The following is a 26,184-nucleotide window of genomic DNA, read 5'->3' as shown; positions in this document are numbered from 1 at the left end:
CAGGATCATCCAGCATTAATCTCAGTCACCGCCCTCTTTGAAGCCCTAGCAGAACTCTATGACGACCCAGCTCGTACAGCTTCAGCTGAATCTGCTCTTCAGTCTCTTCGCCAGGGTCGCAGACCAGTTGAGGAATACATCTCTGATTTCCGTCGGTGGAGCGGAGACACGGAATGGAATGATGCTGCTTTGAAATTTCAATTCCGTTTGGGGTTATCAGATCAGTTAAAGGATGAACTGGCCAGAGTTGGCATTCCAGCAACATTGAAAGAACTCATACAGTTGTCTACTCAGATTGACAGACGTCTACGGGAACGGAGATTTGAGAGAGCAGGAGCTCCCCGGACTGCCTGGAACTTCCCGTCAAGTAATCTTCCACCTGTTTCTTTGCCCCCTCCAAGTGTTCCTACTCGAGCGAGCTCTGAGGCACCTGAACCCATGCAAATAGGTTTAACCAGGGCTCCTTTAACTGCAGAGGAACGACAACGCCGCAGACAGGCCAATCTGTGCATGTACTGTGGTACATCTGGCCACTTCCGCAATAACTGCCCCATCAGACCCAGTGGTAAGCTTGATTCCGATGTCTTACAAGATCAACCGCCATCATCATCATCATCCGCTCATATATCTCTGTCTTTGTCTCTGCAGGGTCCAAACGGAACAACCTACACTAAAGCCATCATTGATTCTGGAGCCTGCTCCTGCTTTATGGACTTTCAGCTAGTGAAACGACTTGCATTACCCATTCGCCAAAAGAACTGTCCTCTTCCTATACAACTGGCTGATGGTACACCTCTCAGTACGGGTCCTATCACGTCCGAGACTTATCCTGTCCTGGTTACCATTGCTGAAGACCATCAAGAATACTTAACTTTCGATCTGATAACTTCTCCTTTGTTTCCTGTTATTCTGGGAATTCCGTGGCTTCAGTCTCACAATCCTCTGATTAATTGGAGTCTAGGAACCGTCATCTTCACATCTACCTACTGTAAACGATTCTGTTTAACCAAGGTTGGACAACTTCTGAACATTAATCCTGCTTCCGAAACACTATTACCCACGCCATATCAAGACTTCAGAGATGTGTTTGATAAGAAAGCTGCAGATACCTTGCCTCCTCATCGCATCTATGACTGCCCTATTGAATTCCACCCAGGGGCTGAAATCCCCTTTGGCAGAGTATTCCCTCTTTCTGAACCTGAATCTGAGGAACTAAAACAATATATTGAAGAAAATTTGGCAAAGGGGTTTATCCGTCATTCCACTTCCCCCGCTGGGGCTGGAATTTTCTTCGTGGAAAAGAAAGATGGTACTCTTCGACCATGTGTGGACTATCGGGAGCTCAACAAGATCACGATCAAGAATCGCTACCCCCTGCCATTGGTACCCGATCTATTTCAGAGGCTACGCTCCGCCAAGATATTCACCAAACTTGATCTTCGGGGCGCCTACAATCTGGTACGCATACGTAAGGGCGATGAGTGGAAGACCGCGTTCAGATCTCGATATGGACACTTTGAGTATTTAGTGATGCCCTTTGGCCTTTGCAATGCTCCTGCTACCTTCCAGCATTTCGTAAATGATATCTTTCGGGACTTTATAGACATATTCATGGCAGTGTACTTGGATGATATCCTGATCTTTTCTTCTTCCCTAGAGGAACACCGGGCTCATGTAAGTAAAGTATTATACCGCCTTCGAGCCCACAACCTTTATGCAAAATTGGAAAAGTGCTCTTTTGAACAGACCAACGTCCAGTTTCTTGGATTACAAATCTCTGCAGAAGGTATTAAGATGGATTCTCAGAAAGTCTCTGCTATTTTAGACTGGCCAGTTCCTAGTGACAGAAGAGGGGTACAACGCTTCATAGGTTTTGCCAACTTTTATGGACGCTTCATAAAGAACTTTTCCACAGTGGTAGCTCCCATTACCCAACTCACCAAGGCTCATCAAAGATTCAGCTGGACATCAGAGGCTCAAGCAGCGTTCGATAAACTTAAACAATTGTTCACGTCTGCACCTATCCTCAAGCATGCAGATCCCTCACAACCTTTCATTCTAGAAGTAGATGCTTCAGAAGTAGCAGTGGGAGCTATCCTCTCTCAACGTTTTTGCCCTAAGAACTTATTACATCCTGTAGCCTTTTTCTCTCGCAAACTGAACACCTCGGAAAGGAATTATGATATCGCGGATCGAGAACTGTTAGCCATAAAGGCTTCTTTTGAAGAGTGGAGGTACTTGCTAGAAGGAGCACAACATTCAATAATTGTATTCACGGATCACAAGAATCTAGAGTACCTGAAGAATGCTAAACGCCTACGACCTAGACAGGCCCGCTGGTCGTTATTCTTTTCCCGATTTGATTTTCATGTTACGTATAGACCTGGGAGTAAGAACAGCAAACCAGATGCGTTATCACGGATGTTTCCTGAAAGGCCTGATGAAGTTTTGACACCAGATACCATATTATCCCATAAGAATTTTCTCTTGCTCCAACCTGATCTGCTCAACCAAGTGCAACAAGCCTCTTCTTCTTTGCCAGAAGAGATTACCAAAGACCTGCAACTTCAAGACGGGTTCCTGTTTCACAATGACAAGCTATTCATACCTCCTGACCTCAGGGAATCTGTTCTACAACTTTGCCATGACAATAAACTTGCAGGTCATTTAGGCACTATCAAGACCCAAGAACTTCTTCAGCGTAATTTTTTTTGGCCTGAACTTGTCAAGGATTGCAAGAACTTTGTCACTGCTTGTAGGGTCTGTGCTCGTTCCAAATCTCCACGTCATCGTCCTTGGGGCCTGTTAACTCCACTTCCGGTTCCGTCACGTCCTTGGGATATGTTATCTATGGACTTTATCACTGATCTGCCATCTTCAAATGGATATACTACAATTCTGGTGGTCATTGACCGCTTTACCAAGATGGCTCATTTCATTCCTCTGAAGTCAATACCCTCTGCTGCTGGTACGGCTGAAGCCTTCCTTAATCAGGTAGTGAGACTCCATGGACTGCCATCTGATATAGTCTCTGATAGAGGCGTACAATTTACATCAAAATTCTGGAAAGAACTCTGTAATCAACTTAATATATCAGTATCGTTATCATCAGGGTATCATCCTCAGTCCAATGGACAAACAGAAAGAACTAACCAAACCCTGGAACAATACTTAAGGTGTTTTTCTTCCATATCACAAGAGGATTGGTCCACCTTGTTGCCTACTGCCGAATTTGCATACAACAACTCGGTTCATTCTGCCACCCATCAGACACCATTCTTTGCCAATTACGCATTCCATCCAGCTCTACTTCCCTCTCTCAGAAAAGATTCACAGGTACCTGAAGTACAACATCGTTTGACCTTTTTCATGGAGAACTTTAAAACACTTCAGAATCAATTAAGACAGACCCAAGCCAAGACCAAGGTTCAAGCAGATAATAAGAGAACGGAGGCGCCTGATTTCCAGGTAGGAGATTCTGTCTGGCTTTCTACTGATAATCTGAAACTGAGATGTCCATCCAGAAAGTTGGGACCTAGATATGTTGGTCCTTTCCCGATTGAAAAGAGAATCAATCCCGTGGCCTTCAAGTTAAAATTGCCTGCCTCCATGAAAATTCATCCAGTGTTTCATGTTTCCTGTTTCAAGAAGGTTATCCCAGATTTATTTCAGAGAAATTCGTTACCTCCTCCCTCTCCTGTGATGGTTGATGATTGTGAAGAGTTTGAGGTAGAGAGAATTCTAGATTCCAGGTTGAACAAGAAATCATTGTATTACCTCATTAAATGGAAAGGTTATGGGATAGAGGAAAATTCATGGGAGCTAGCCAGTAATGTGCATGCACCTAGGTTAGTTGGGTTATTCCACCAGAAACATCCTGGCAAACCTGGTCCTGGAGGCATCCAGAGGATGCCATTGGGGGGGGGGCAATGTTATACTCACCAAGCTTCGCTCAGACCTGTTGCTAATCGGGCTTCTGCTCGCGCGCGCGCGCGTAGGAAAGGTGGCTATTTGACCTGTTTGTATCAGCGCGTCACGCCGTACGGTGTGACGCGTACGCACTCTCACGCACGCGCACCTCTGTCCGCATCTACGCGTGCGCGGGATATTGCGACCTCTATTACGCATGCGCGATATGATAGGGTTGCTGGCACGCATGTGCATACGCATGCGCATAGTAAGACGTACCGTTGTACGCATGCGTGATGCGGATCAATTGGCGCCAAAAGCCCTATTTAAACCTCATCTGTTTGACAGTTCAGTGCTGTCTGTTTGTGCAGCTTGTGGTACCTGTTACTTTGTTCGTGTGATTACTGATTGACTTCCCGCTACTGAACCCTGGCCTTCCCTGACTACGATTGAACTCCGCCTGTCCTGACTCCATTGGCTTGTTACCCGTGTTGCTTGAACTCTGCCTGCCTCGACCTTTGCTTGTTTCTCGCTCCTGATTGAACTCCGCCTGCCCTGATCCCGGACCGCCTGACTACTCTTCCGCCTGCTGACTTTGCACCTTGCCTCGGTTACTTGCTCTACAACGCAGTATCATCTGTTCTCTGAGCCACTGTTGAATCTTCCTAAGCGCAACCTGGTGGGCACTAGGCAGCTAAGTTTCACTTCCCCCTCCTGGGGTTGTGGTCCTGCTTCCCCCTCAAGGGGTCGTGGGTGAAGACCCGTGGTCACTTAGATTCTGTGCTTAGAAGGTTCTGCCCACAGTGGCAAAGTCAACAGCCTACAGTAACCGCATCCGTAACAGATACAAGGACAGTATAGGTAGTACATGACAAGGTCAATATATGAGTTAAAATGGTTGTAAGTATAATGAGAAGCATTCATTTCCAATTCTGTGCTGCAATGCTTTCACGATCTAGTAGTATCAGAATTGGTGTTTGTGCTGGATAAATAGTGTAGTTTTTGCTCACGTGCCTGTAAGTTTTTGTTGCAACTGACTGGTATCTCCAGGGCCGGTCCTGGACTTTCTGCTGCCTGAGGCAAAGATCGTAAAAGCGCCCCCCCCCCCCCCCCAATATTTCTACATAACATGAGCGGCGGCCGGCGGCAGCCAGCCAGCCTTATCATCATCATCGACACGTCGGCGGCGCTCGCTGCTCAGTGACTGACCGTGACAATCAGCCGCAGCCAGGGCAGCAGAGCGGGCGGCAGCCGCCGCCATCAAATCAGCAGGCTTAGGCACTAGGCAGCGTCACCAGCATGCAGCCTTGGAGGAGACAGGAGAGGCTGCAGAGCTCGGAGTCGTCGGACTCGGAGGCCGGCGGCAACAGTGCAGTTTCTAGGCTAAAATGCACCCAGGGCGAGGGTGTAAAAATTGCGCCCCCCCGGTATAGGTAACCAGCTATAGGTCCCCCCCGAGTATAGGTGGCCAGGCATGGGTGAGCCAGTAAAGTTGCCCCCAGTATAGGTTAGCCAGGTAGTTGCCTCCAGTATAGGTAGCCAGTATAGTTGCCCCCAGTATGTTAGATAGGCAGGCACCCCCCCCCCGGTATAAGTTAGATAAGTAGGTGCCCCCAGTACAGGTTAGCTAGGTAGGTGCCTCCAATATAGGTAGCCAGTATAGTTGCCCCCAGCATAGGTTAGATAGGTAGGTACCCCCAGTATAGGTTAGTTAGGTAGGTGCCCCCAGTATAGGTAGCCAGTATAGCTGCCACCTGTATAGGCTAGCTAGGTAGGTAGGTGCCCCCAATACAGGTTAGATAAGTGCCCCCAGTATAGGTTAGATAGGTAGCTTCCCCCCAGTATAGGTTAGATTAGGTCGCTGCCCTTCAGTATAGGTTAGATTAGGTAGGTGCCCCCAGTACAGGTTAGATTAGGTAGGTGCCCCCAGTATAGATTAGATAGGTAGCTGCCCCCAGCATAGGTTAGACAGGTAGCTGCCCCCCAGCATAGGTTAGATAGGTAGCTGCCCCCCAGTATAGGTTAGATAGGTAGCTGCCCCCCAGTACAGGTTAGATTAGGTAGGTGCCCCCCAGTATAGGATAGATAGGTAGCTGCCCCCAGTACAGGTTAGATTAGGTAGGTGCCCCCCAGTATAGGATAGATAGGTAGCTGCCCCCAGTATAGGTTAGATAGGTAGCTGCCCCCCAGTATAGGTTAGATAGGTAGCTGCCCCCCAGTACAGGTTAGATTAGGTAGGTGCCCCCCAGTATAGGATAGATAGGTAGCTGCCCCCAGTATAGGTTAGATAGGTAGCTGCCCCCCCAGTATAGGTTAGATAGGTAGCTGCCCCCCAGTACAGGTTAGATTAGGTAGGTGCCCCCCAGTATAGGATAGATAGGTAGCTGCCCCCAGTACAGGTTAGATTAGGTAGGTGCCCCCAGTATAGATTAGATAGGTAGCTGCCCCCAGCATAGGTTAGACAGGTAGCTGCCCCCCAGCATAGGTTAGATAGGTAGCTGCCCCCCAGTATAGGTTAGATAGGTAGCTGCCCCCCAGTACAGGTTAGATTAGGTAGGTGCCCCCCAGTATAGGATAGATAGGTAGCTGCCCCCAGTACAGGTTAGATTAGGTAGGTGCCCCCCAGTATAGGATAGACAGGTAGCTGCCCCCAGTATAGGTTAGATAGGTAGCTGCCCCCCAGTATAGGTTAGATAGGTAGCTGCCCCCCTGTACAGGTTAGATTAGGTAGGTGCCCCCCAGTATAGGATAGATAGGTAGCTGCCCCCAGTACAGGTTAGATTAGGTAGGTGCCCCCCAGTATAGGATAGATAGGTAGCTGCCCCCAGTATAGGTTAGATAGGTAGCTGCCCCCCAGTGTAGGATAGATAGGTAGCTGCCCCCCAGTGTAGGTTAGATAGGTAGCTGCCCCCCAGTATAGGATAGATAGGTAGCTGCCCCCCAGTATAGGTTAGATAGGTAGCTGCCCCCCAGTATAGGTTAGATAGGTAGCTGCCCCCCAGTATAGGTTAGATAGGTAGCTGCCCCTCAGTATAGGATAGATAGGTAGCTGCCCCCAGTACAGGTTAAATTAGGTAGGTGCCCCCCAGTATAGGATAGACAGGTATCTGCCCCCAGTATAGGTTAGATAGGTAGCTGCCCCCCAGTATAGGTTAGATAGGTAGCTGCCCCCCAGTACAGGTTAGATTAGGTAGGTGCCCCCCAGTATAGGATAGATAGGTAGCTGCCCCCAGTACAGGTTAGATTAGGTAGGTGCCCCCCAGTATAGGATAGATAGGTAGCTGCCCCCAGTATAGGTTAGATAGGTAGCTGCCCCCCAGTGTAGGTTAGATAGGTAGCTGCCCCCCAGTGTAGGTTAGATAGGTAGCTGCCCCCCAGTATAGGATAGATAGGTAGCTGCCCCCCAGTATAGGTTAGATAGGTAGCTGCCCCCCAGTATAGGTTAGATAGGTAGCTGCCCCCCAGTATAGGTTAGATAGGTAGCTGCCCCCCAGTATAGGATAGATAGGTAGCTGGCCCCCAGTATAGGTTAGATTAGGTAGGTGCCCCCCAGTATAGGATAGATAGGTAGCTGCCCCTAGTACAGGTTAGATTAGGTAGGTGCCCCTCAGTATAGGATAGATAGGTAGCTGCCCCCAAAACAGGTTAGATTAGGTAGGTGCCCCCCAGTATAGGATAGATAGGTAGCTTGCCCAGGTAGGTGCCCCCTCATAATGGCGGAGGGGGGAGCCGGAGCCGCGGGGAGGGCAGCCCGACCTCTCCCTCCCTCTCCCCGGGCCGCCCTCCATGCTCCCCCCTCGGACTTTAGGCAGCAGAGTTAGCGCGCAGGGAAGCGCTGCTGTACAGAGCCTGTTACTCACCTCCCTGGATCCGATCGCCGCTCCCGCCCTGCTGGTCTCCTCTCTGCCTAGCCGGCTGATACACACGCGGCTGCTTCCTGTGTAAACAGGAAGCAGCCGCGTGTGTATCAGCGGCTACATTGCAGAGAGGAGACCAGCAGGGCGGGAGCGGCGATCGGATCCAGGGAGGTGAGTAACAGGCTCTGTACAGCAGCGCTTCCCTGCGCGCTAACTCTGCTGCCTAAAGTCCGAGGGGGAGCATAGAGGGCGGCCCGGGGAGAGGGAGGGAGAGGTCGGGCTGCCCTCACCGCGGCTCTGGCTCCCCCCGCTCAGACAGTCACAGCCACTTCATCTGGTGCCGCCCCTCCACTTCCTGCCGCCTGAGGAACCCGCCTCACCCCGCCTCATGGGCGGGCCGGCCCTGGGTATCTCAGTTCTGAAGGCATAAGCTGGTAGATTGAGTGAGCAGGGTGAGAGAGGTCAGAGGCAATCCAAGTAACCCTCTTTCTGCACCTGACTGGATGATGCGCTGCAGTCTCACCACCTCTTGTAGAGAGCATGAGCTGAGAGCAAGAAAGAGATAAAAAGGGGAATTTCTTATCAGTGAGGGTCACACTGTAGTCACTTCCTGACTGAGTCAGCCACTTACATACCTGATATTTAACTCTTTTAGGTAGAGAAAGAAAAAAAGGAACACAGCATAGTTATTTGTCTGCTAGGCACTGTACATACACATGTCTATCTCATCATGTCACATGTCACTTCGGGTATCTTTTAAGAACATCACAATCGAAGTTGTTGCTGCAGCACCAGGAAGAAAGCTTTCTCACTGCGCACCTGTATGCAGCCTCATCACCATTTCATATAAGACCAGCTACTGGTGTGTAGAGATGTGGCGAACGGTTCCCGAACCGTTCGCCGGCGAACATCTCTAAATTCATGGGCCTCTTACTACTTCCGGGTCGCAATGACCTGGAGTAGTACGCCTGCGCTGCCCGGCGGAGCGCGTCCTAGATCGCGCTCCCGTTGCCGGGCACTCTCTGCGCATGTGCGTGACGTCATGAGTGACGTCACGCTCATGCGCAGAGAGCGCCCGGCAACAGGAGCGCGATCTAGGACGCGCTCCGCGGGCAGCGCAGGCGTACTACTCCGGGTCATTGCGACCCGGAAGTAGTAAGAGGCCCAGAGTGGTTCGCCAGGCGAACTGTTCGGCCCAACTCTACTGGTGTGTCACCTGCAAACTTCAGAACCTTAACTCATGGATCTGTGGAGCAGCCATTGGTGTACATTGAATCGTTCATGCTAGTGTACAATCAGATTGTTCCAGCAGTCTTTGCCATATTGTCACCAAGAACAGAAAATAAAGTGAAATCTAATAAGTGGGACCCCGGACACCCCCCCCCCCCCCAAAAAAAAAGAATCTGACAGTGACTATAGGCTTTGCTTTCTCTATCCAAAATCAAAAGAAATTTCCCCTGCAATTGAGCAGGCAAGAGATGCACCATTTCCAATAGCTGGGATTCAGTTCAGTACGCTCCTGTTCATCCATCATAGTCTGTATGTCATGTACATGTGCAGGGGCGTAACTAGAAATAACTGGGCCCCTGCAAAAATGTGGATCCCCCTCCCAGGTCCACTTAGGGCTGTTTTGGGGGGCCAGGGGTTCGCAGCATGAGGAGAGAGCATAGACACACATCAGCGAGGAGGAGGGGTGGCTGTTTTTTGCTTAGTAAAAATGTGTGTACACTAGATTTTGGTATATAGAGCTGTTTCCAGCCAGATGATGAACCATGCATGTCACAAAGGGGTAGATATAACTCTGGCACCAGTGGGTTCCAGATATTCTGCTAAAAGTCCTACTTTTGTAGATAGGCGGTACTGAAACAGAACCTATGGTCCAAGTGAAGAATGAACATAGAGCAGGGTTAGAATTATCAGGACTTTTGTTTAGTATCAAAAGCGATCAAATATTTTGTGTGGAATGTCCTAGATTTCTAGTTGATTTTTATCCTCTGCTTTTTTGTATTTTGCAGTACCAAGAAAAGAAATAAACATGACAATACAGATGTTCTGGGAGAACTGGGGCGTTTTGTAACATAAATGCAATGGTGCCAATATTATTAGCCATGTCTGTAGATAAAGACTACATGTAGGGCAGCACGGTGGCGTAGTGGTTAGCTCTCTTGCCTTGCAGCGCTGGGTCCCTGGTTCGAATCCCAGCCAGGGCACTATCTGCAAAGAGTTTGTATGTTCTCTCCGTGTCTGCGTGGGTTTCCTCCGGACACTCCGGTTTCCTCCCACATTTCAAAAAAACATACGGATAAGTTAATTGGCTCCCCCTAAAATAAAAAAAATTAAAAAAAAAATTGGCCCTAGACTACAGTACTTACACTACATAATATAGACATATGGAAATGGTAGGGATTAGATTGTGAGCTCCTTTGAGGGACAGTTAGTGACAAGATATATATATATATACACTGTACAGCGCTGCGTAATATGTCGGCGCTATATAAATACTAAATAATAATAATAATGTAGACAACCCTTGTCATTCGTTATTTTCTTTGCTGGTCAATTGGGCACACATTTTCCTGTATAGCTGTTGGACCTTAGTGAGATCGTTCATGTTTAAATTACTTTTATTGCAAGGGTGTGCAGCACTATGTGCGTTTTCTTAATACTGTCACCTTAAATGACATCTACCCATGAAAAGCATCATAGTGCAGAAAACGGTATAGACGTGTAACTGGCCACAAAGAGGCTTTTAACATGAATGGATCACAATGCTTCCCTTATTTCAGCTTCTATTACTAGTTTGTACATTAGCTTTCTCTGTATAGACTTTTACCACTACGAATGAATACCTATTTTCTGACTTGGTGAAATAAATGAGTGTGTGGGAAGGGAAAAATATTTGTGGCTGTATTAGTTCTTTCTTCAGCGCTAGTATGGAATAACCCGTTGCATAATATTAGCAGTGGCACAATGATAGCACAGTGCGGGCTTTAGAAGCGTTGTGCCTGGGAATGTTATCACCATTGTTCTGAGGCTCAGCCTATGTGTGTTGGTAATTCTGCTAATCTTACACATTAGAGCATAGTACAAACAATGAGCCTTTCACAACAGTTACAATGTTGCTCTGGCATGACTATTCCTGTGCAGGATGATGTACTCGTGTTTGTTGCTGTAACACTGGCATAGCTATTCTAATGCATGATGATGTACTCGTGTAAATATTTAAGTCATACAGGCTGCCTATTGTACAGAGTGTATAGGAAAAGAAACATTTTTGTAGCTTCACAGGGCCCTCATTGAAGCCCATATCAGTTAACAGAAATGTTAAAAGGAAAACCTTACTTCAAATAAATGTGGTATTATATCTGCATCTTCTAGTAACAGACATGCTTATCACAGTGTATTTTCATTTTCATTGGTAAAACTGCATTTTCGAAGTGCATGATAACAAATTTGCATTCATTAGCAATGCATAAAGGTTTGTACATTGCAGGTTTGTACTTTTTCAATAAGTATATTTAAAATACCTGCCTGGTTCTTTTAAAACAGGGTGGGTAAGAGATTATATTACCTGTCCCATGCGCTACTGCGCATGTCTTGCACCGACATAGCCGTTGGGACAGGACGCGGGCCGGCTGAGCGGGCAGGTGCATTCGTGCGCACGGCAGGCGGGTGCACTTGTCGCAGGCGGTGGTGAAAGATCTGGAGCCCGTTTTTAAACGGGCTTAGGTCAGCTAGTAACTAATGTAACGTAATGACAGTATGTTTGTTTAGGCTGAAGTTCCTCTTTAAGTTTCAATGCAGGCCTGTTTTTCAGGTGTTCACAAACCCTTGTCCTCTGTTTCAGCTTAGACTAAAGTTAGAAATGTGACCTTAGAAACTGGGTGTTTGTTAGGTCAACTATAAATTGCTATTTTTAGGTTGTATCTTACCCCCTCCCTACAGACCAAATCAAAGGGAGCTGCTACAGGTAAATGTTTTAGGGGCTGCAATATGGAAGGTACTTACACCACATATAAAGAGAAGCTTGAACAGAGGCAACAAAGTAAAAACGTTTTAAAGAAGTTTAGAAGTGTGGCAGTGGTAAAGTGACCACCCCAACAAGTAAAACACAGACTGTGTTGAATAAAGTTTCAAGATATCATTTAAGTACTCCACAATGTGCGTGCCACCCTTTTAAAACGTTTTTTAAACGTTTTTACGCTTTCTGGCTCCTCTGTTGAAGCTTCTCTTCATATTGTCAAGTCCACCCCTGGTGGAGGGGTGTTACCTATTGTTTCCTACAGAGAACAACTTCTTAACTTGAGTAGGGTTAGGACATAACATCCCCACCTGCCTATGCAGTCAGGGACTTAACAATAGACCCTTTAAAGGATGCAGTCATAGGGGGGCCCAGAAGCCGCAGGGGGGCCCCGGGGGGGGGGGGGGAGAAGTTTATTTTCCCTGTTCTGAGAGACAACTAAGGGCACAGAGAGAAAAAAAAACTTTCTGCTCTCTGGACAATTGTTTTAATGACTGCATCTGCTCAGCCACTGATAAAATCATACAAAGTTTTGTGGACAAAGATTTGAAGACAGTCCCTATTCAGTGTGTAGCAGTGCTGCTCTGCCTCCAAATGCTCTGTACTGTGGTGATGCTGGTGAAGTCTGCAGAACCAGTTCTGCTCCATCAGAGATGGACAGAGTGAGTGTAATAAGCTGAGGGTGGGAGCACACTTGTCTGTCAGTTTTTTTGTACACCATGTGTGTCTGTATGTGTGTAAACATGCACTTTTTATCACAGAAGCTAATGTAATTGATAGAGAAAATGTGTGCAGTGCTTCACTTCTGTCTGCTTTTATCTGCATGGGGGAAAAAACATTCAAGTGTGTACTAGCCAACTGAATAACATTTGTTGTCAGTTTATCTGTGCAGAAAATGAGGGGGGGTTGGTTCGCAAGGGGGCCCAGTGATTTCTAGTTACGCCCCTACAGTGGTTGCCTTTGTGGTAACCCACATTTGTGAGTATAAACTCTTATACACCTTACTGCAACCAATAGCTTCCTCAACCTATTACACTATTTTGGGCTCTCGGTGTTCTTTTTTCTCCTTCTGCAAGTTACTCCACATATGGTGGGAATGAAATCCAAAAGCAAAATGTTTGTGGCTAAAGGTTTACCAATGGATCTATATAGTGTTAGGATTCTCCATATGAAAAAATCCAGCTGAAGCATTGCTAGTAGGGTTGGTCAAATAATTTTGATGCTAATAATTTAGAGTTGATGCAGTACTATTCAAATTTTGTATGCAGCAAGTGGACCAATTCAATTTTACCTCAACAGCATTTAATTGGTTTATGTTCAAGCTGCATACATTTGCATACAAAATTTGCATAATGCTGCATCAACTTGAAATTATTTGCATCTCATCGACCATCCTTACTTGCTAGGCCAGAAAATACAAGGTGTAAAAAAAGGCAAGAAGATACATTGACTCATGTATAAGCCTCCTCCCCAGTAAAGCCCCTTCACAGTAGCCAGATATGCTCCCAGTACAAATCAGCCCCCCTCCCCATAACAAGATGTGCCCCAAGGATGATACAGCTGTGTCTCAAGACGCCACTAGATGGCATCATAGATATGAGACACAGCGATTGTCACACAGGAAGAAGCCCCAATCATTTGCACCACTGAGATGTGGCTTGCACGCTCCACTCCACAAGCCAGGGGACACAGGTAGTCTTGACTCTTGAGCAGAGCACTCTGCACACCATGTTGCCAGGGGATGGGCAACACGGACACAGCAGGGAGCCAGCTGGCAAGAGATCACTAGTGCAAGATCCTTACACTCCTCTGCCAGTAACAAAACCTGCTCCACCATCTATTCTGCTCCAATAACTCGCATATAAGGCAAGAGGGTAACTTTTCAGCACATTTTTTGCGCTGCAAAATTTAGGCTTATATGCGAGTATATAATGTAAATGAATGTCACACAGCTAGGATCACATAATGAGGCTGATTTACAAAACATATCTAATAAATTATCACACCTTACTTATTTATTCAGAATTTATCTCTCCTTATCTGTCTTTACTCATAACTTATATCCCCCTATCTGTATTAAGCAGGCCATGCACTACTCAATTTTACTGTCGATATACAGCAGATTCACTGTGATCGAATCTGCTGTGAAATCAGTAACACAACTATTGCCTGATCAGTCTCCATCGAAATCGATCAATTCGGTCGAACAGACTAGAGGAAAAGGGTTGGGAGCACGTTAAAGGTGTTCAATTCGGCAATGACCAACGCAGAACATCAGCAGTACTCACAAGTCCAGCTGGCGTGTCTCCTCCCTGGTCCGGTGCTTTAACTTCTTCTGGCATGTCTTCTCTTCCGTGTGTCTTCTCTTCCACGTCATGTAACAAGCAGAAGTTCAAACACTAGAGAGCTGGCAGCATACATGTCAGCTCTTTAGTGTTTGAATTAGCTTGTCATATGACGCGGAAGAGAAGAGAGACACCCAGGGGAAGAGACAGGCCAGAAGAAGTTAAAGCACTTGACCCAGGAGGATACACACCAGCCAGACAGGTGAGAGTACTGCTGCCGGCCAGGGGAGCACAGATGGAGGGAGGCCTGGGGACGGGGCAGGCGGAGGTGGCTCCACAGATTTTTAATCGGTTTGACGCTGAAACAAATTCAAAATCTGTCTGCAGTCTGTGGGCAGCTAATATATCCCAGGGATCTATCTGATGGTTGATCTGGTGGTTGATCCGATTATCTCATGAATTAGCGCTCCTTATAAGGAAGGTAAAATAAGAAGTAAGAGATTTACGAGGGAAAACTTTGTGAATCAACCCCAATGTGTGACAATTAAGGCTTCAAGATTGATGATGCAGAGATTCGTTTTCCATCGGATATTTCAGAATGTACAGTGGGGAAAACAGCTTGTGTATTGATGGTAAATACATAGGGAACTATAAGTCAGTTATGTACATGACTTCTGTTCCAGCCTTTCCATTTCAAAATGGGGAACCTTGAGCAACAATATTAGTCACATAGACTATTAGGAAAGAAAAAAAATATTTACACATGAAAATAAGGAACAATAAGTCACGTTTTACGAAAAAGTCTTTGACATCATAAGTGTTTCTGCATAGAACAAGTTTACCTAAAGACCACTTACAAATATTAGATATCTGTGCCCTATAAACAGAATAACTTATTCTAAAACAAAGGACTACACTATTTTTGTAACAGCTGAAATGAGGGAGATGTATTATACACACATTCAGACCACTAAATCCTCTCCCTCTCGTCTTTTATGGGGAAGTGTGAGATTTGTGGACAAGCTCTCCTTCACAAGCCCCACCATTGCTGTGCTATTACTTATAGCTGATCTTTAGGAAAAATAGTTGTTTTCATTTTGGTGCATGTGGAAAGTTGGATTATATGACTCTGTAAAAGTAATAGTTATAAGCAGTTCTGGATGTATACCTGACTCTCAAGGGACATAACAAATGATTGTCCCTCTCCAGGGACATAACACAGATTGCTCAAAGTGGGCTTTAGCTACAAAAAAACGTTATTAGAAAAGTTATTTCAGGACAAATTTACTGTATATATAATAGTGCATTCCGAGGACCCGAGTTTGACCCCAGCCTAAGGCATTGACTGCCCTCAACATTGAGGCAGAATGTCAGTACCTAAATGAAACTAAACCAAAATTAAATGACTTGATATTATGCTGCTACAACCCTAACTAGAAACATAAATAGATGGGCCTTAAGCTGTATTAGCAGTGGGTGATGAAAAAGGTATTTGTTTTCTTTCTCTCTGCTACTCTCCTGACTGAAAAAGCCTACAAAAAGTTAGTTCCATAACTTCACTCATAAAATCTTTGAGAGATGTAAAATCCTCCAACAGATCTTGCCATAGCCACCAACACTGTTCTCTACCATTCACAACCTGGACTTTCCTCCTTGTTTTGATGCAGCTATGCAAAAAGAAGAAACATTAATAATAATAATAATAATAATTCCTATATTTGTATAGCGCTTTTCTCCTGTCAGAGAATTCCATTCCTTTGACTTTTAGTAAAAAAATGGGAGAAAGATTTAGCTCTTTTTTATTCTAAGGGGCGTCTATTTCTTCTAGAACACAACAGTCAAGTTACAAAATTGTAGCTACACTTTGTAGTTACATTTAGTTACACTAAAATACATTGTAAAAATACTTCTCCAAAGCAACACCCACTTTTGTAGATGTGGTCCCGAACCCACAGACCTCCTACATATTTTTTGGCTCTTATCTCAGAGCAAATACTCTAGTCATCTAATTATCCTCATACTTAAAAAAAATTCACAGAATTATTTCTGCTTGCTCGACTTTCATCACAATGCAGTTTTAAAATGTATAAAGAGTCTATCATCTTATGTCATCTTGTGAATGCAGCTGAGACTTTAGTTCCCAGAAATTTGAAAAAAAAATTCTTAAATTATCTGTGTGAATGAATGAGGTTCGTTTTATTAAAGACGTGAACGAACATACCCTCTCCCTACATGGTCATGGAGGACAGATTTGCAAAACATGGCAGGCAGAACAAGCTGTGTAGAGAGAGCCTGGAAGGTGGACACTCTCAACACAACAAAGAAAGAATCACCTACTCATATATGGAGAAGATATCTTCTCTACCTTTCGGGTCAAGGTGTGATGACTTGGTCCATTATCCTGCAGGGAAAAGCTGCTTGATCCACCCTTTACCACCACCTTTACCACCAATACTCATTACCCGCTAACTGCCGAAACATATCACCCACCATCTACCACTAGTCATCACTCACTTTCTACCATTATTCATCAGCCGCTACCTGTCACCACTTTGTCACCCACTAGCCATTACTTCTTGTCATCCATGATCTACCACTACTTATTATCCAAAACATGCTGCTGTTTATCACAATCTGCCTCAACAACTATGTCATGACTTGTTACCCTCTCCTGTCATTTCTTGTCCTCTATCTGTCACTACTCGTCACCTACTACCTATCACTTGTCTATCATTATATGCTAGACATTCAAAATGTTCTTCTACATATTTCGTTTGATTTAGGTTGAAAAGGTTATTTAGCCTTCAACACCTGATCCTGGCACCTAAAGCTTCCAGGCACACTGATTTTATATTGGGGTTCCTTCCCTTGAAATTCGACTTCCACCACAAGGCGGCTGTGCTTGTTTTCGGTTGCTCCCAGGTAAACCCAGTACTTGTTATATCTATCCAGCATTCCTTCATCTGCCACCCAAGGAGGTTTCTGATCGGAGACCAGTATCTCCACACAGTCTTCACTTCACTTTAGCCACTGTGTTTGGGGTTCCTTTAAGGCCTTTATGGCTACCAAGGCCAAGAAAGTCCCCCACCCATGCTTTACCCTAATAGGAAAATATGAAAAGGTGGCAACATCTGGCAGTGCCTGTTATCAGAGCCCAGCATAGGCATTGCTCTCCTTTATTTGGTGTCCTCATGATCTAACTCTTTTGTAGTTTGTAGCAATGGTTCCCACATTTCTTCTTCTACTTCGTAGCTGCCTCCTCTGCCAGAGGTGTCTTGTTCTGAATATGAGTGTCAGCCATACAACTCTTAGGCCCCGTTCACACTTGCGCTTTGGCATGCAAACGGACCGGATCCGGATCGTATCAGGACCTGATCCGGATTGGAACCGTACGGTTCCGATCCGGATCCGGTCCGTTTGCATCAGGACTTCTTCAGGCTGCCATCCGGATCCGTGGGGGGAAAAAAATAAAAATAAACAAAATACCTTAAAATTTGTTTGGGTCTGCAGAAGGTGCACCTGCTGCACCTGTAGAATCAGGTCCTCCGCTGTAGGCCTCACCTCCACCTCCGACACACTGCCAAAACAGCTCCAGCACGTGTGTCACTGCTGCTCCACTCCAGATATGCTGGCCCATGTGTCCCCATCCGAAACGGCCGCTATGATACGCATAGGAAGTGGGGTAGAACGTCCGGTGTTTGTCTCCAGTGTGTTCTGTGCTTCCGTTTCCCATTGCTTTCATATTTCCGGATGGTGCAGTCAGGCTCCGGTCCGGGTGCGTGGGCCGGATGATCCGGACCGAAAAATAGCGCATATTGGAAAAGCGTACGGAGTCCGGCTCCGGTCCGACTCCGTACTGTACGGAACGGACGCGTGTGAACGTCTGCATAGCCTTTGCATTGCTATGCGGAACGTACATTCCGTTTGTACAGTATACGCTCCAGATCCGGCCCGGCGAATCCGGACAGGGAACGCTAATGTGAACCGGGCCTTAGTGGGGGATTATTTAACAGACAAGCAGAACTCATGTACTGTATGTTGAGCATTAGTAAGTATGGTGTTTGCGCTGACAATCAAATGAATCCTTATTGCATTTTCAGGAATGGAACAATCATTCTGTCCCTGTGTGTGGGTGGGGAGGAGGATGTTGATGCAATCCAACTGAAAATTGCATTGCTAGTATTATGGTGATGAATAGAAGAACAGGGTTAATTCCTGCTCTGCCCCATTCTCTTTTATATACATTCCAACAGTTCTGACATAATACTCCATAAATGACTATAAATCTTTGTATACATTACAGCTCTCTCTGCTCAATAGAGCAGCCAGGACTGAATGCTTTTATCCCTGGTAATTTTAAGATTTAAAGAGTACAATTATGCTGATGCTCAGTGTAATATATTTTCCTTTTCAAGCCAAACAAAAGAGTCAGGACAAGAAAGGGGCAGGCTGGGAGTCGGTCTGTGCTTCCTGCCGGAGCTCCAGGCAGTTATTGCATGACGTCAGTCCCCCATGTCAGGAAAGAACGCTGTGTTCCTTCATTCTACTTCCCACATTCCATTCATTTCTCAGTACATCTCCGCTGAGACTTGCTGTAAAGAGAGAGATGCATTAGGTACCAGCACAGCCCACCATTACCCATATGAGCTATGCAGACTTCAACATGAAACAAAGCAAGGAAAAATAACAAACACTGGCTTCCTGTTCCATAAATAGCATACATGCTAAAAGTTGTGGAAACCATTGAAAAATCAAATGATATCTTAAAGCTGAATGCCAGTATAATTAAAGGAAGAAAAAAAATCACCATTCATACATTCAGACATTCATAGATGTATGACTATGCTAGGAACTAGATTGTGAGTCCCTCTGAGGGACAGTTAAGTGACAAGACAATATACCCTGTACAGCGAGACGGGTCTGCTGCAATGTCACGTAGTATTTATTCAAGGACTTGTCCCAAAACAGTAAAAGGAGCAATAGGCTGACATGTTTCGGACCATAAGTGGTCCTTAATCATAGCATGACTAAGGACCACTTTGGGTCCGAAACATGTCAGCCTATTGCTCCTTTTACTGTTTTGGTACAAGTCCTTGAATAAATGCTACGTGACATTGCAGCGGACCTGTCTCTCTCTTTTCTTTGATCTGTGGGGTGGTTGCCCAGGTCCAGCTCTGTCCTTCAGCAAGTTACATAGTTACATAGTTATTTTGGTTGAAAAAAGACATACGTCCATCGAGTTCAACCAGTATAAAGTACAACACCAGCCTGCTCCCTCACATATCCCTGTTGATCCAGAGGAAGGCGAAAAACCCTTACACGGCATAGTCCAATTAGCCCCTAAAGGGAAAAATTCCTTCCTGACTCCAGATGGCAATCAGATAAAATCCCTGGATCAACATCATTAGGCATTACCTAGTAATTGTAGCCATGGATGTCTTTCAACGCAAGGAAAGCATCTAAGCCCCCTTTAAATGCAGGTATAGAGTTTGCCATAACGACTTCCTGTGGCAATGCATTCCACATCTTAATCACTCTTACTGTAAAGAACCCTTTCCTAAATAAATGGCTAAAACTTTTTTCCTCCATGCGCAGATCATGTCCTCTAGTCCTTTGAGAAGGCCTAGGGACAAAAAGCTCATCCGCCAAGCTATTATATTGCCCTCTGATGTATTTATACATGTTAATTAGATCCCCTCTAAGGCGTCTTTTCTCTAGACTAAATAAACCCATTTTATCTAACCTTTCTTGATAAGTGAGACCTTCCATCCCACGTATCAATGTTGTTGCTCGTCTCTGCACCTGCTCTAAAACTGCAATATCTTTTTTGTAATGTGGTGCCCAGAACTGAATTCCATATTCCAGATGTGGCCTTACTAGAGAGTTAAACGGGGGCAATATTATGCTAGCATCTCGAGTTTTTATTTCCCTTTTAATGCATCCCAAAATTTTGTTAGCTGCAGCTGCTTGGCATTGAGTACGATTATTTAACTTGTTGTCAATCAGTACTCCTAAGTCCTTCTCCAAGTTTGATGTCCCCAACTGTATCCCATTTATTTTGTATGGTGCTAGTCCATTAGTACGTCCAAAATGCATGACTTTACATTTGTCAACGTTGAATTTCATCTGCCATGTATGTGCCCATATAGCCATCCTATCCAGATCCTGTTGCAATATGACACTATCTTCCTGAGAGTTGATGATTCTGCACAATTTTGTATCATCTGCAAAAATAGCAACATTGCTCACTACTGCATCTACTAGGTCATTAATAAATAAAGTGAAGCGGTATACCTTTCTGTTTTGATACCCTGTACAGCACTGTGCTATATAAATACTAAATAATAATAATGATTCTAGTCATGCTGCTTTTACCTCTCCTTAGCCTTCATACCATTCAGGGCTGGATTTGTACTTTTCAGCCCCCCAGGCCCGTTACTAGAAATTCTTCTTTACAACCCTGGCACTAAACTGATGCTTGTAAGTTCCTGGATCATCAGGTGATACCACTGTCTCATCATACACCAGGAAGTAAGGAAGATGCACGGAGCTCTGGAATTCTGACTGTGTGCAATTCAGACTGTGTGAGCAGGTGAGAATATATATTTTGACATGCACAAAGTCCTGCTGCCCTTCTGCTCTTCTACTTTTTCAGTGCCCAAGGCCATGGTCTTTCCAGAAATCCGGCCCTGATACCATTGGAGGAATGCAGTACCCTTGGCTATAAACATGGCTTGTGCAGTACTGAATGGAGGTGGCTGGTGTGACTAGGTACCTGATTGCAAGGATATTTCACCTTTACTTTGCCAGGGTAACCACATAAGCAGGACCAGATTTTATCTGTAGCATAAAATATTTGTAAGACATCTTGGTTACTGTACTATCATTACATGCAGGGCCGGATTTACCATAAGGCACTGTAAATATGTGCCTACAGGCGCCTGAGAATAGGAAGGCGTCTCACTCTGCTCCTCGAGTGCCTTCCTCCCTCCTTTCCTATGCAACTTAATACTGAGGGTACCTCTGGCTACCTAATACTAAGGGACACCTGCAGCTACCTTTGAAGGGCAAGGGAGGTAAGGGAGAAGTGACAGCTGGGACAGCCAGCACACTTGCGGAGCAGTTCAATGGGGGTTTGTAGGTTTATGGAGGGTAAAGTATAAGGTGCCAGGACATCTGTGTCTATAGGCTCCTGTGATGTAAATCCGGGCCTGATTACATGCGCGGGGCCTGGTGCCTGAAATTCTGCTTTAAAAACCGTGCTTGTTGAAAAGACCAAACAAAATAAAACTCTGTAAAACATCTTCTGATGAGGTTTATGTGTGCTGAAATACTCTGCTGACCTTTGTGGTTCCAGCATGATATGGGAAGCCATATTATTTTCTTGATATGGGACCAGAACTAGTATTTTCACCCTGGTAATGTGTGTACATATGCTCCCACCACCTACATATATCTTACAGATGATTTACTCCCCCAGTGTGTTTCTGGTAGCCACATCCTGAGCTTCATTGCCAAGGCATTGCTTGGACTTACTATATGTCGCATATTGCGAACAGAACTGTTTATCAGGGGAATATTGTTAATGCAATTTTTATTGATGCTGCGTTGGAATGTAAGTGAGAAGTTAGCTTTCATTAGGTTTCTATGAACAAGATAGTGAAATACTCTTCTGTGTGCTTGTTCAGTGGGTATGTCCCCTTTGAACTTGTGCAATGCATACAGTATCTGAGCAGTACCCAGGCTCCCACTGCTTAGAGAAGCTTGTGGTGTTTCAGACCAACACAGTGCAAGGTTGGAAACCACAACTGGTGTCCATCTGTATGCTTGGAGGAAGCAGAAGAGAACACTGTATCTATTGTATTAGTGGCTGGATACTGTAATGGTTAAGGGCTCTGCCTCTGACACAGGAGACCAGGGTTCGAATCCAGGCTCTTCCTGTTTAGTAAGCAAGCACCTATTCAGTAAGGAGATCTTGGGCAAGACTCCCTAACACTGCTACTGCCTATAGAGCAGTTAGCCCAAGTAGCTGCTGCTCTGGTGCTTTCAGTCCGCCAGGAGAAAATCGCTATATAAATGTTCTGTGACTGTGTGTCTTGTATTAACCTATTAAGTTAAGAGTAAGTTTCCAGTCTGAATGGCCACCACTATTGTTGCTTCAGGGGAAGAATCTTGGCACTGTCCTCTTAGTGATGTGGTCAAAACGAAAAGTCACTCTCTTGAAATCCCCCTCTAGCTCCAGAGCTAGGAACAGTGATGGTAAGCCCCAGCTGAGGCGACAGGGAGTGAAGGGGAACTGAACCGACTACAAAAATATCTCATTGCTAGTGACAACGAAAGCTCATAAAATTCATGATAGGAAAAAGGAGAGGGACTTACCTTCTGTCTATAGAATAAGGTCAGGATTTACTGGAGTTCAACATTTAAACACCTTTCAATGCATTTTGCCAGAATGCACTGACTTCATCAGGTAACAAGTTTCCAGCTAGTAAACGTGTACGGTACATTCTAAAACTGTCAGTGAATTTGTTTAGAGGCAAATATAAAACTGGTTGTAAAAAAAAGTATTTATATGTTCAACACCTATTGACCAACAACCTTTATCCTTTGGAAAGGAGTCAGTTACCCCCGTTTCCATACCATATGATTATCAATACATTTTTTGGGGGCACCTCTTGAGATATATCTGTACTAGGATCTTTATTCTTGGAACTCCATTGAACAGCTGTTTCAGGAACACTACAGAGCAGGTCCAAGGCTTCTGCTACTTGGGCATTACTGCTAGTCTTTCTATAGAGCAACAGCTTGTATATTCTACTACACTATTCTATTTTTTGCAAATGTGTAACATTTACCTGCAGTTAAAGAGGCGTACGTACGAAAAGGGCGTCGGGAAAAAAGGGCGCGTGGTATAAACGTTAAATGGAAATATCGTTTATAGAAATATTGTGTAGAATTTCGTTTACAAATAGTGTTTTAAGAATTTATAAATCACTAAATAATGTGTATGAGATCGGCAATTCTTAAAACGTTAATCTTCCCTGTTTGTAAAGTGAAACTTATATTTACGTTTATTAAAAACCCTCCCTGTACCTATCCCTAACCCCTAGACCCCCTGTTGGTGCCTAAACCTAAGACCCCCCTGTTGGTGCCTAAACCTAAGACCCCCCTGTTGGTGCCTAAACCTAAGACCCCCCAGTTGGTGCCTAAACCTAAGACCCCCCAGTTGGTGCCTAAACCTAAGACCCCCCTGTTGGTGCCTAAACCTAAGACCCCCCTGTTGGTGCCTAAACCTAAAACCCCCCTGTTGGTGCCTAAACCTAAGACCCCCCAGTTGGTGCCTAAACCTAAGACCCCCCTGTTGGTGCCTAAACCTAAGACCCCCCTGTTGGTGCCTAAACCTAAGACCCCCCTGTTGGTGCCTAAACCTAAGACCCCCCCTGGTGGTGCCTAAACCTAAGACCCCTATGGATAATAATGTTTTACAGACATTAATAAATAAAAAATGTAAATAAAAAAATGTAAATATTTTTTTGGGTGGATAATGTTTTAGAAATGTTTTAGAAATAGTGATTTAGTATCTTCATAAACGTTATTCGTCACGGGCTCATTTTGTAAAGTTAAATCATCACAAACATAGTTATAAATCCTTAAAAATCTCCGGGCGCCTTTGTTAAAACGTTAATAATCTCCGGCGCCTTTTTTTCCCTGTTCGGCGCCCATTAAACGATATTTATAATGGAAGTGAATGGGGCGCCCTTTTTGTCCACTTGTCTCATGCGCCCAAATCTACTGCTTCCGTTAACCATTTACCGCCATCCTAACGTATTAAAACGTCATGCTTACCGCTATTAACAGCAACATGACGTTTTAATACGTCGCGCATTCCCGCCGCTGCTACCGCCGTGTGTCCGCCGCTACCGCCGCCATTACCGTCGGGATCCCGTGCTGGGCGATTGGGGAAGAGGACTGAACAGTCCTCTACCCAATCGCAGTGCCTGGAGTGAATGGACGTGACCGCGAACAGCGGCTACGTCCATTCACATAAACAGGAAATGTAACAGTTTAATAAAGTGTGTAAAAAAAAAAAAAAAAAAAAGTGAACACGTCCTATGAGTGTTCACCAGCGCCATCTTGTGGCCAAAAAGTATATTACACCTACAAAACACATACATTTTCAAGTATATACACATCATTAATAAAATTACACTTCCAACCCTCCCCCCCAAAAAAAACACTTGTAAAAAAAAAAAATCAGCTTAAAAAAATAAATAAATAGTTGCCTTAGGGACTCAGCTTTTTTTATTCTATATTTTATGGGGGAAAATTAATTTTAATTTATTACATAGGGGCTTGTAATTATGGCCAGAACAAACAGAAAAATAACCACTTATATTTCAAAATAATATACTGTCGCCATACATTGTGGTAGGGACATAATCTAAACGGTTTAATTATCGGGACCACTGGGCAAATAAAACGTGTTTGTTTTATCCACAGGAGAATGTTTAATTTTAAAACTATAAAGGCTGAACACTGAGAAATAATGATTTTTTTTCTTTTTTTTTCTGTTTTTCTCATTAAAATGCATTTAGAATAAAAAAATTCTTAGCAAAATGTACTATCCACAGAAAGCCTAATTGGTGGTGAAAAAAACGAGGTATAGATCATTTTCTTGTGATAAGTAGTAATAAAGTTATTAGGGAATAAAAGGGAGGAGCGCTGACAACTGAAAATTGCTCTGGTCCGTTAGGATAAAAACCCTTGGGGGTGAACTGGTTAAAGAGACACTGAAGCGAAAAAAAATATATGATATAGTGAATTGGTTGTGTACTATGAATAATTACTAGAAGATTAGCAGCAAAGAAAATATTCTCATAGGGCTGGTGCACACCAAAAACCGCAAGCAGATCCGCAAAATGCTAGCAGATTTTGAAACGCTTTTTTTTATTTTTCTATGGCGTTTTGCTAGCGTTTTGCGGATTGCTGCTGCGGTTTTCAGTATAGTAGATTTCATATATTGTTACAGTAAAGCTGTTACTGAACAGCCAAAATAAATAAAAATAAATAAATAAATAAATAAATAAATAAATAAAAATACGTTGAGGCGCTGAATTTAACTAATTAAATCTACTCGGGCTGCAACAGTATTCAAGGGGTTTACTCTCATCCCCGCCTGGAAAATATGAAAAAAGATTTGTGGACACCGGCGCCCTAAATACTTTAGAAATAAAGTCCTTTAATAAAATGGCAATATAAAACACAATAAAATTACCAATTGGCGTAATGACATTTCATGCACACATAAATACAGATCGCAACTGCCATTCATTACCCATTAATCTCATTAATCTCCTCTGAAGGCAATCCACCTGTCTAACAATAGTGCACTATTGGGTCATTTGTAAGGAATTTTCATAAGATATTATCTTATGAAAATTCCTTACAAATGACCCAATAGTGCACTATTGTTAGACAGGTGGATTGCCTTCAGAGGAGATTAATGAGATTAATGGGTAATGAATGGCAGTTGCGATCTGTATGTATGTGTGCATGAAATGTCATTACGCCAATTGGTAATTTTATTGTGTTTTATATTGCCATTTTATTAAAGGACTTTATTTCTAAAGTATTTAGGGCGCCGGTGTCCACAAATCTTGTTACTGAACAGCTTCTGTAACAAAAACGCCTGCAAAACCGCTCTGAAGTGCCGTTTTTCAGAGCGGTTTGCGTTTTTCCTATACTTAACATTGAGGCAGAAACGCATCCGAAATCCAAAAAATGCCTCACCCAGGCATTTTTCGTTTCTGCAAAACGCCTGCCGCTCTGGTGTGCACCACCCCATTGAGATACATTGACCAAGCAGATCCGCAGCCGCAAGCGGATCTGAAAACGCCCAAAAAGCCGCTCGGTGTGCACCAGCCCATACTTTTATTTTTAGGTATATAGTGTTTTTTCTAACATTGCATCATTCTATAATATGTGCAGATTACACAACACTCAGCATTCAAAATGAGTCTTTCAGAGCAGTCTGTGAAGTAATGACCTCTCCTCTAGCAGAGGAAAAGTAAATAGTCCAGGAACAGTTGAGATAATAAAGGTAGCCATACAC

This window comes from Hyperolius riggenbachi, chromosome 3 (assembly GCF_040937935.1).
Source record: "Hyperolius riggenbachi isolate aHypRig1 chromosome 3, aHypRig1.pri, whole genome shotgun sequence".
NCBI classification, from domain to species: Eukaryota; Metazoa; Chordata; class Amphibia; order Anura; family Hyperoliidae; genus Hyperolius; species Hyperolius riggenbachi.
This window is presented reverse-complemented; position numbering follows the sequence as displayed.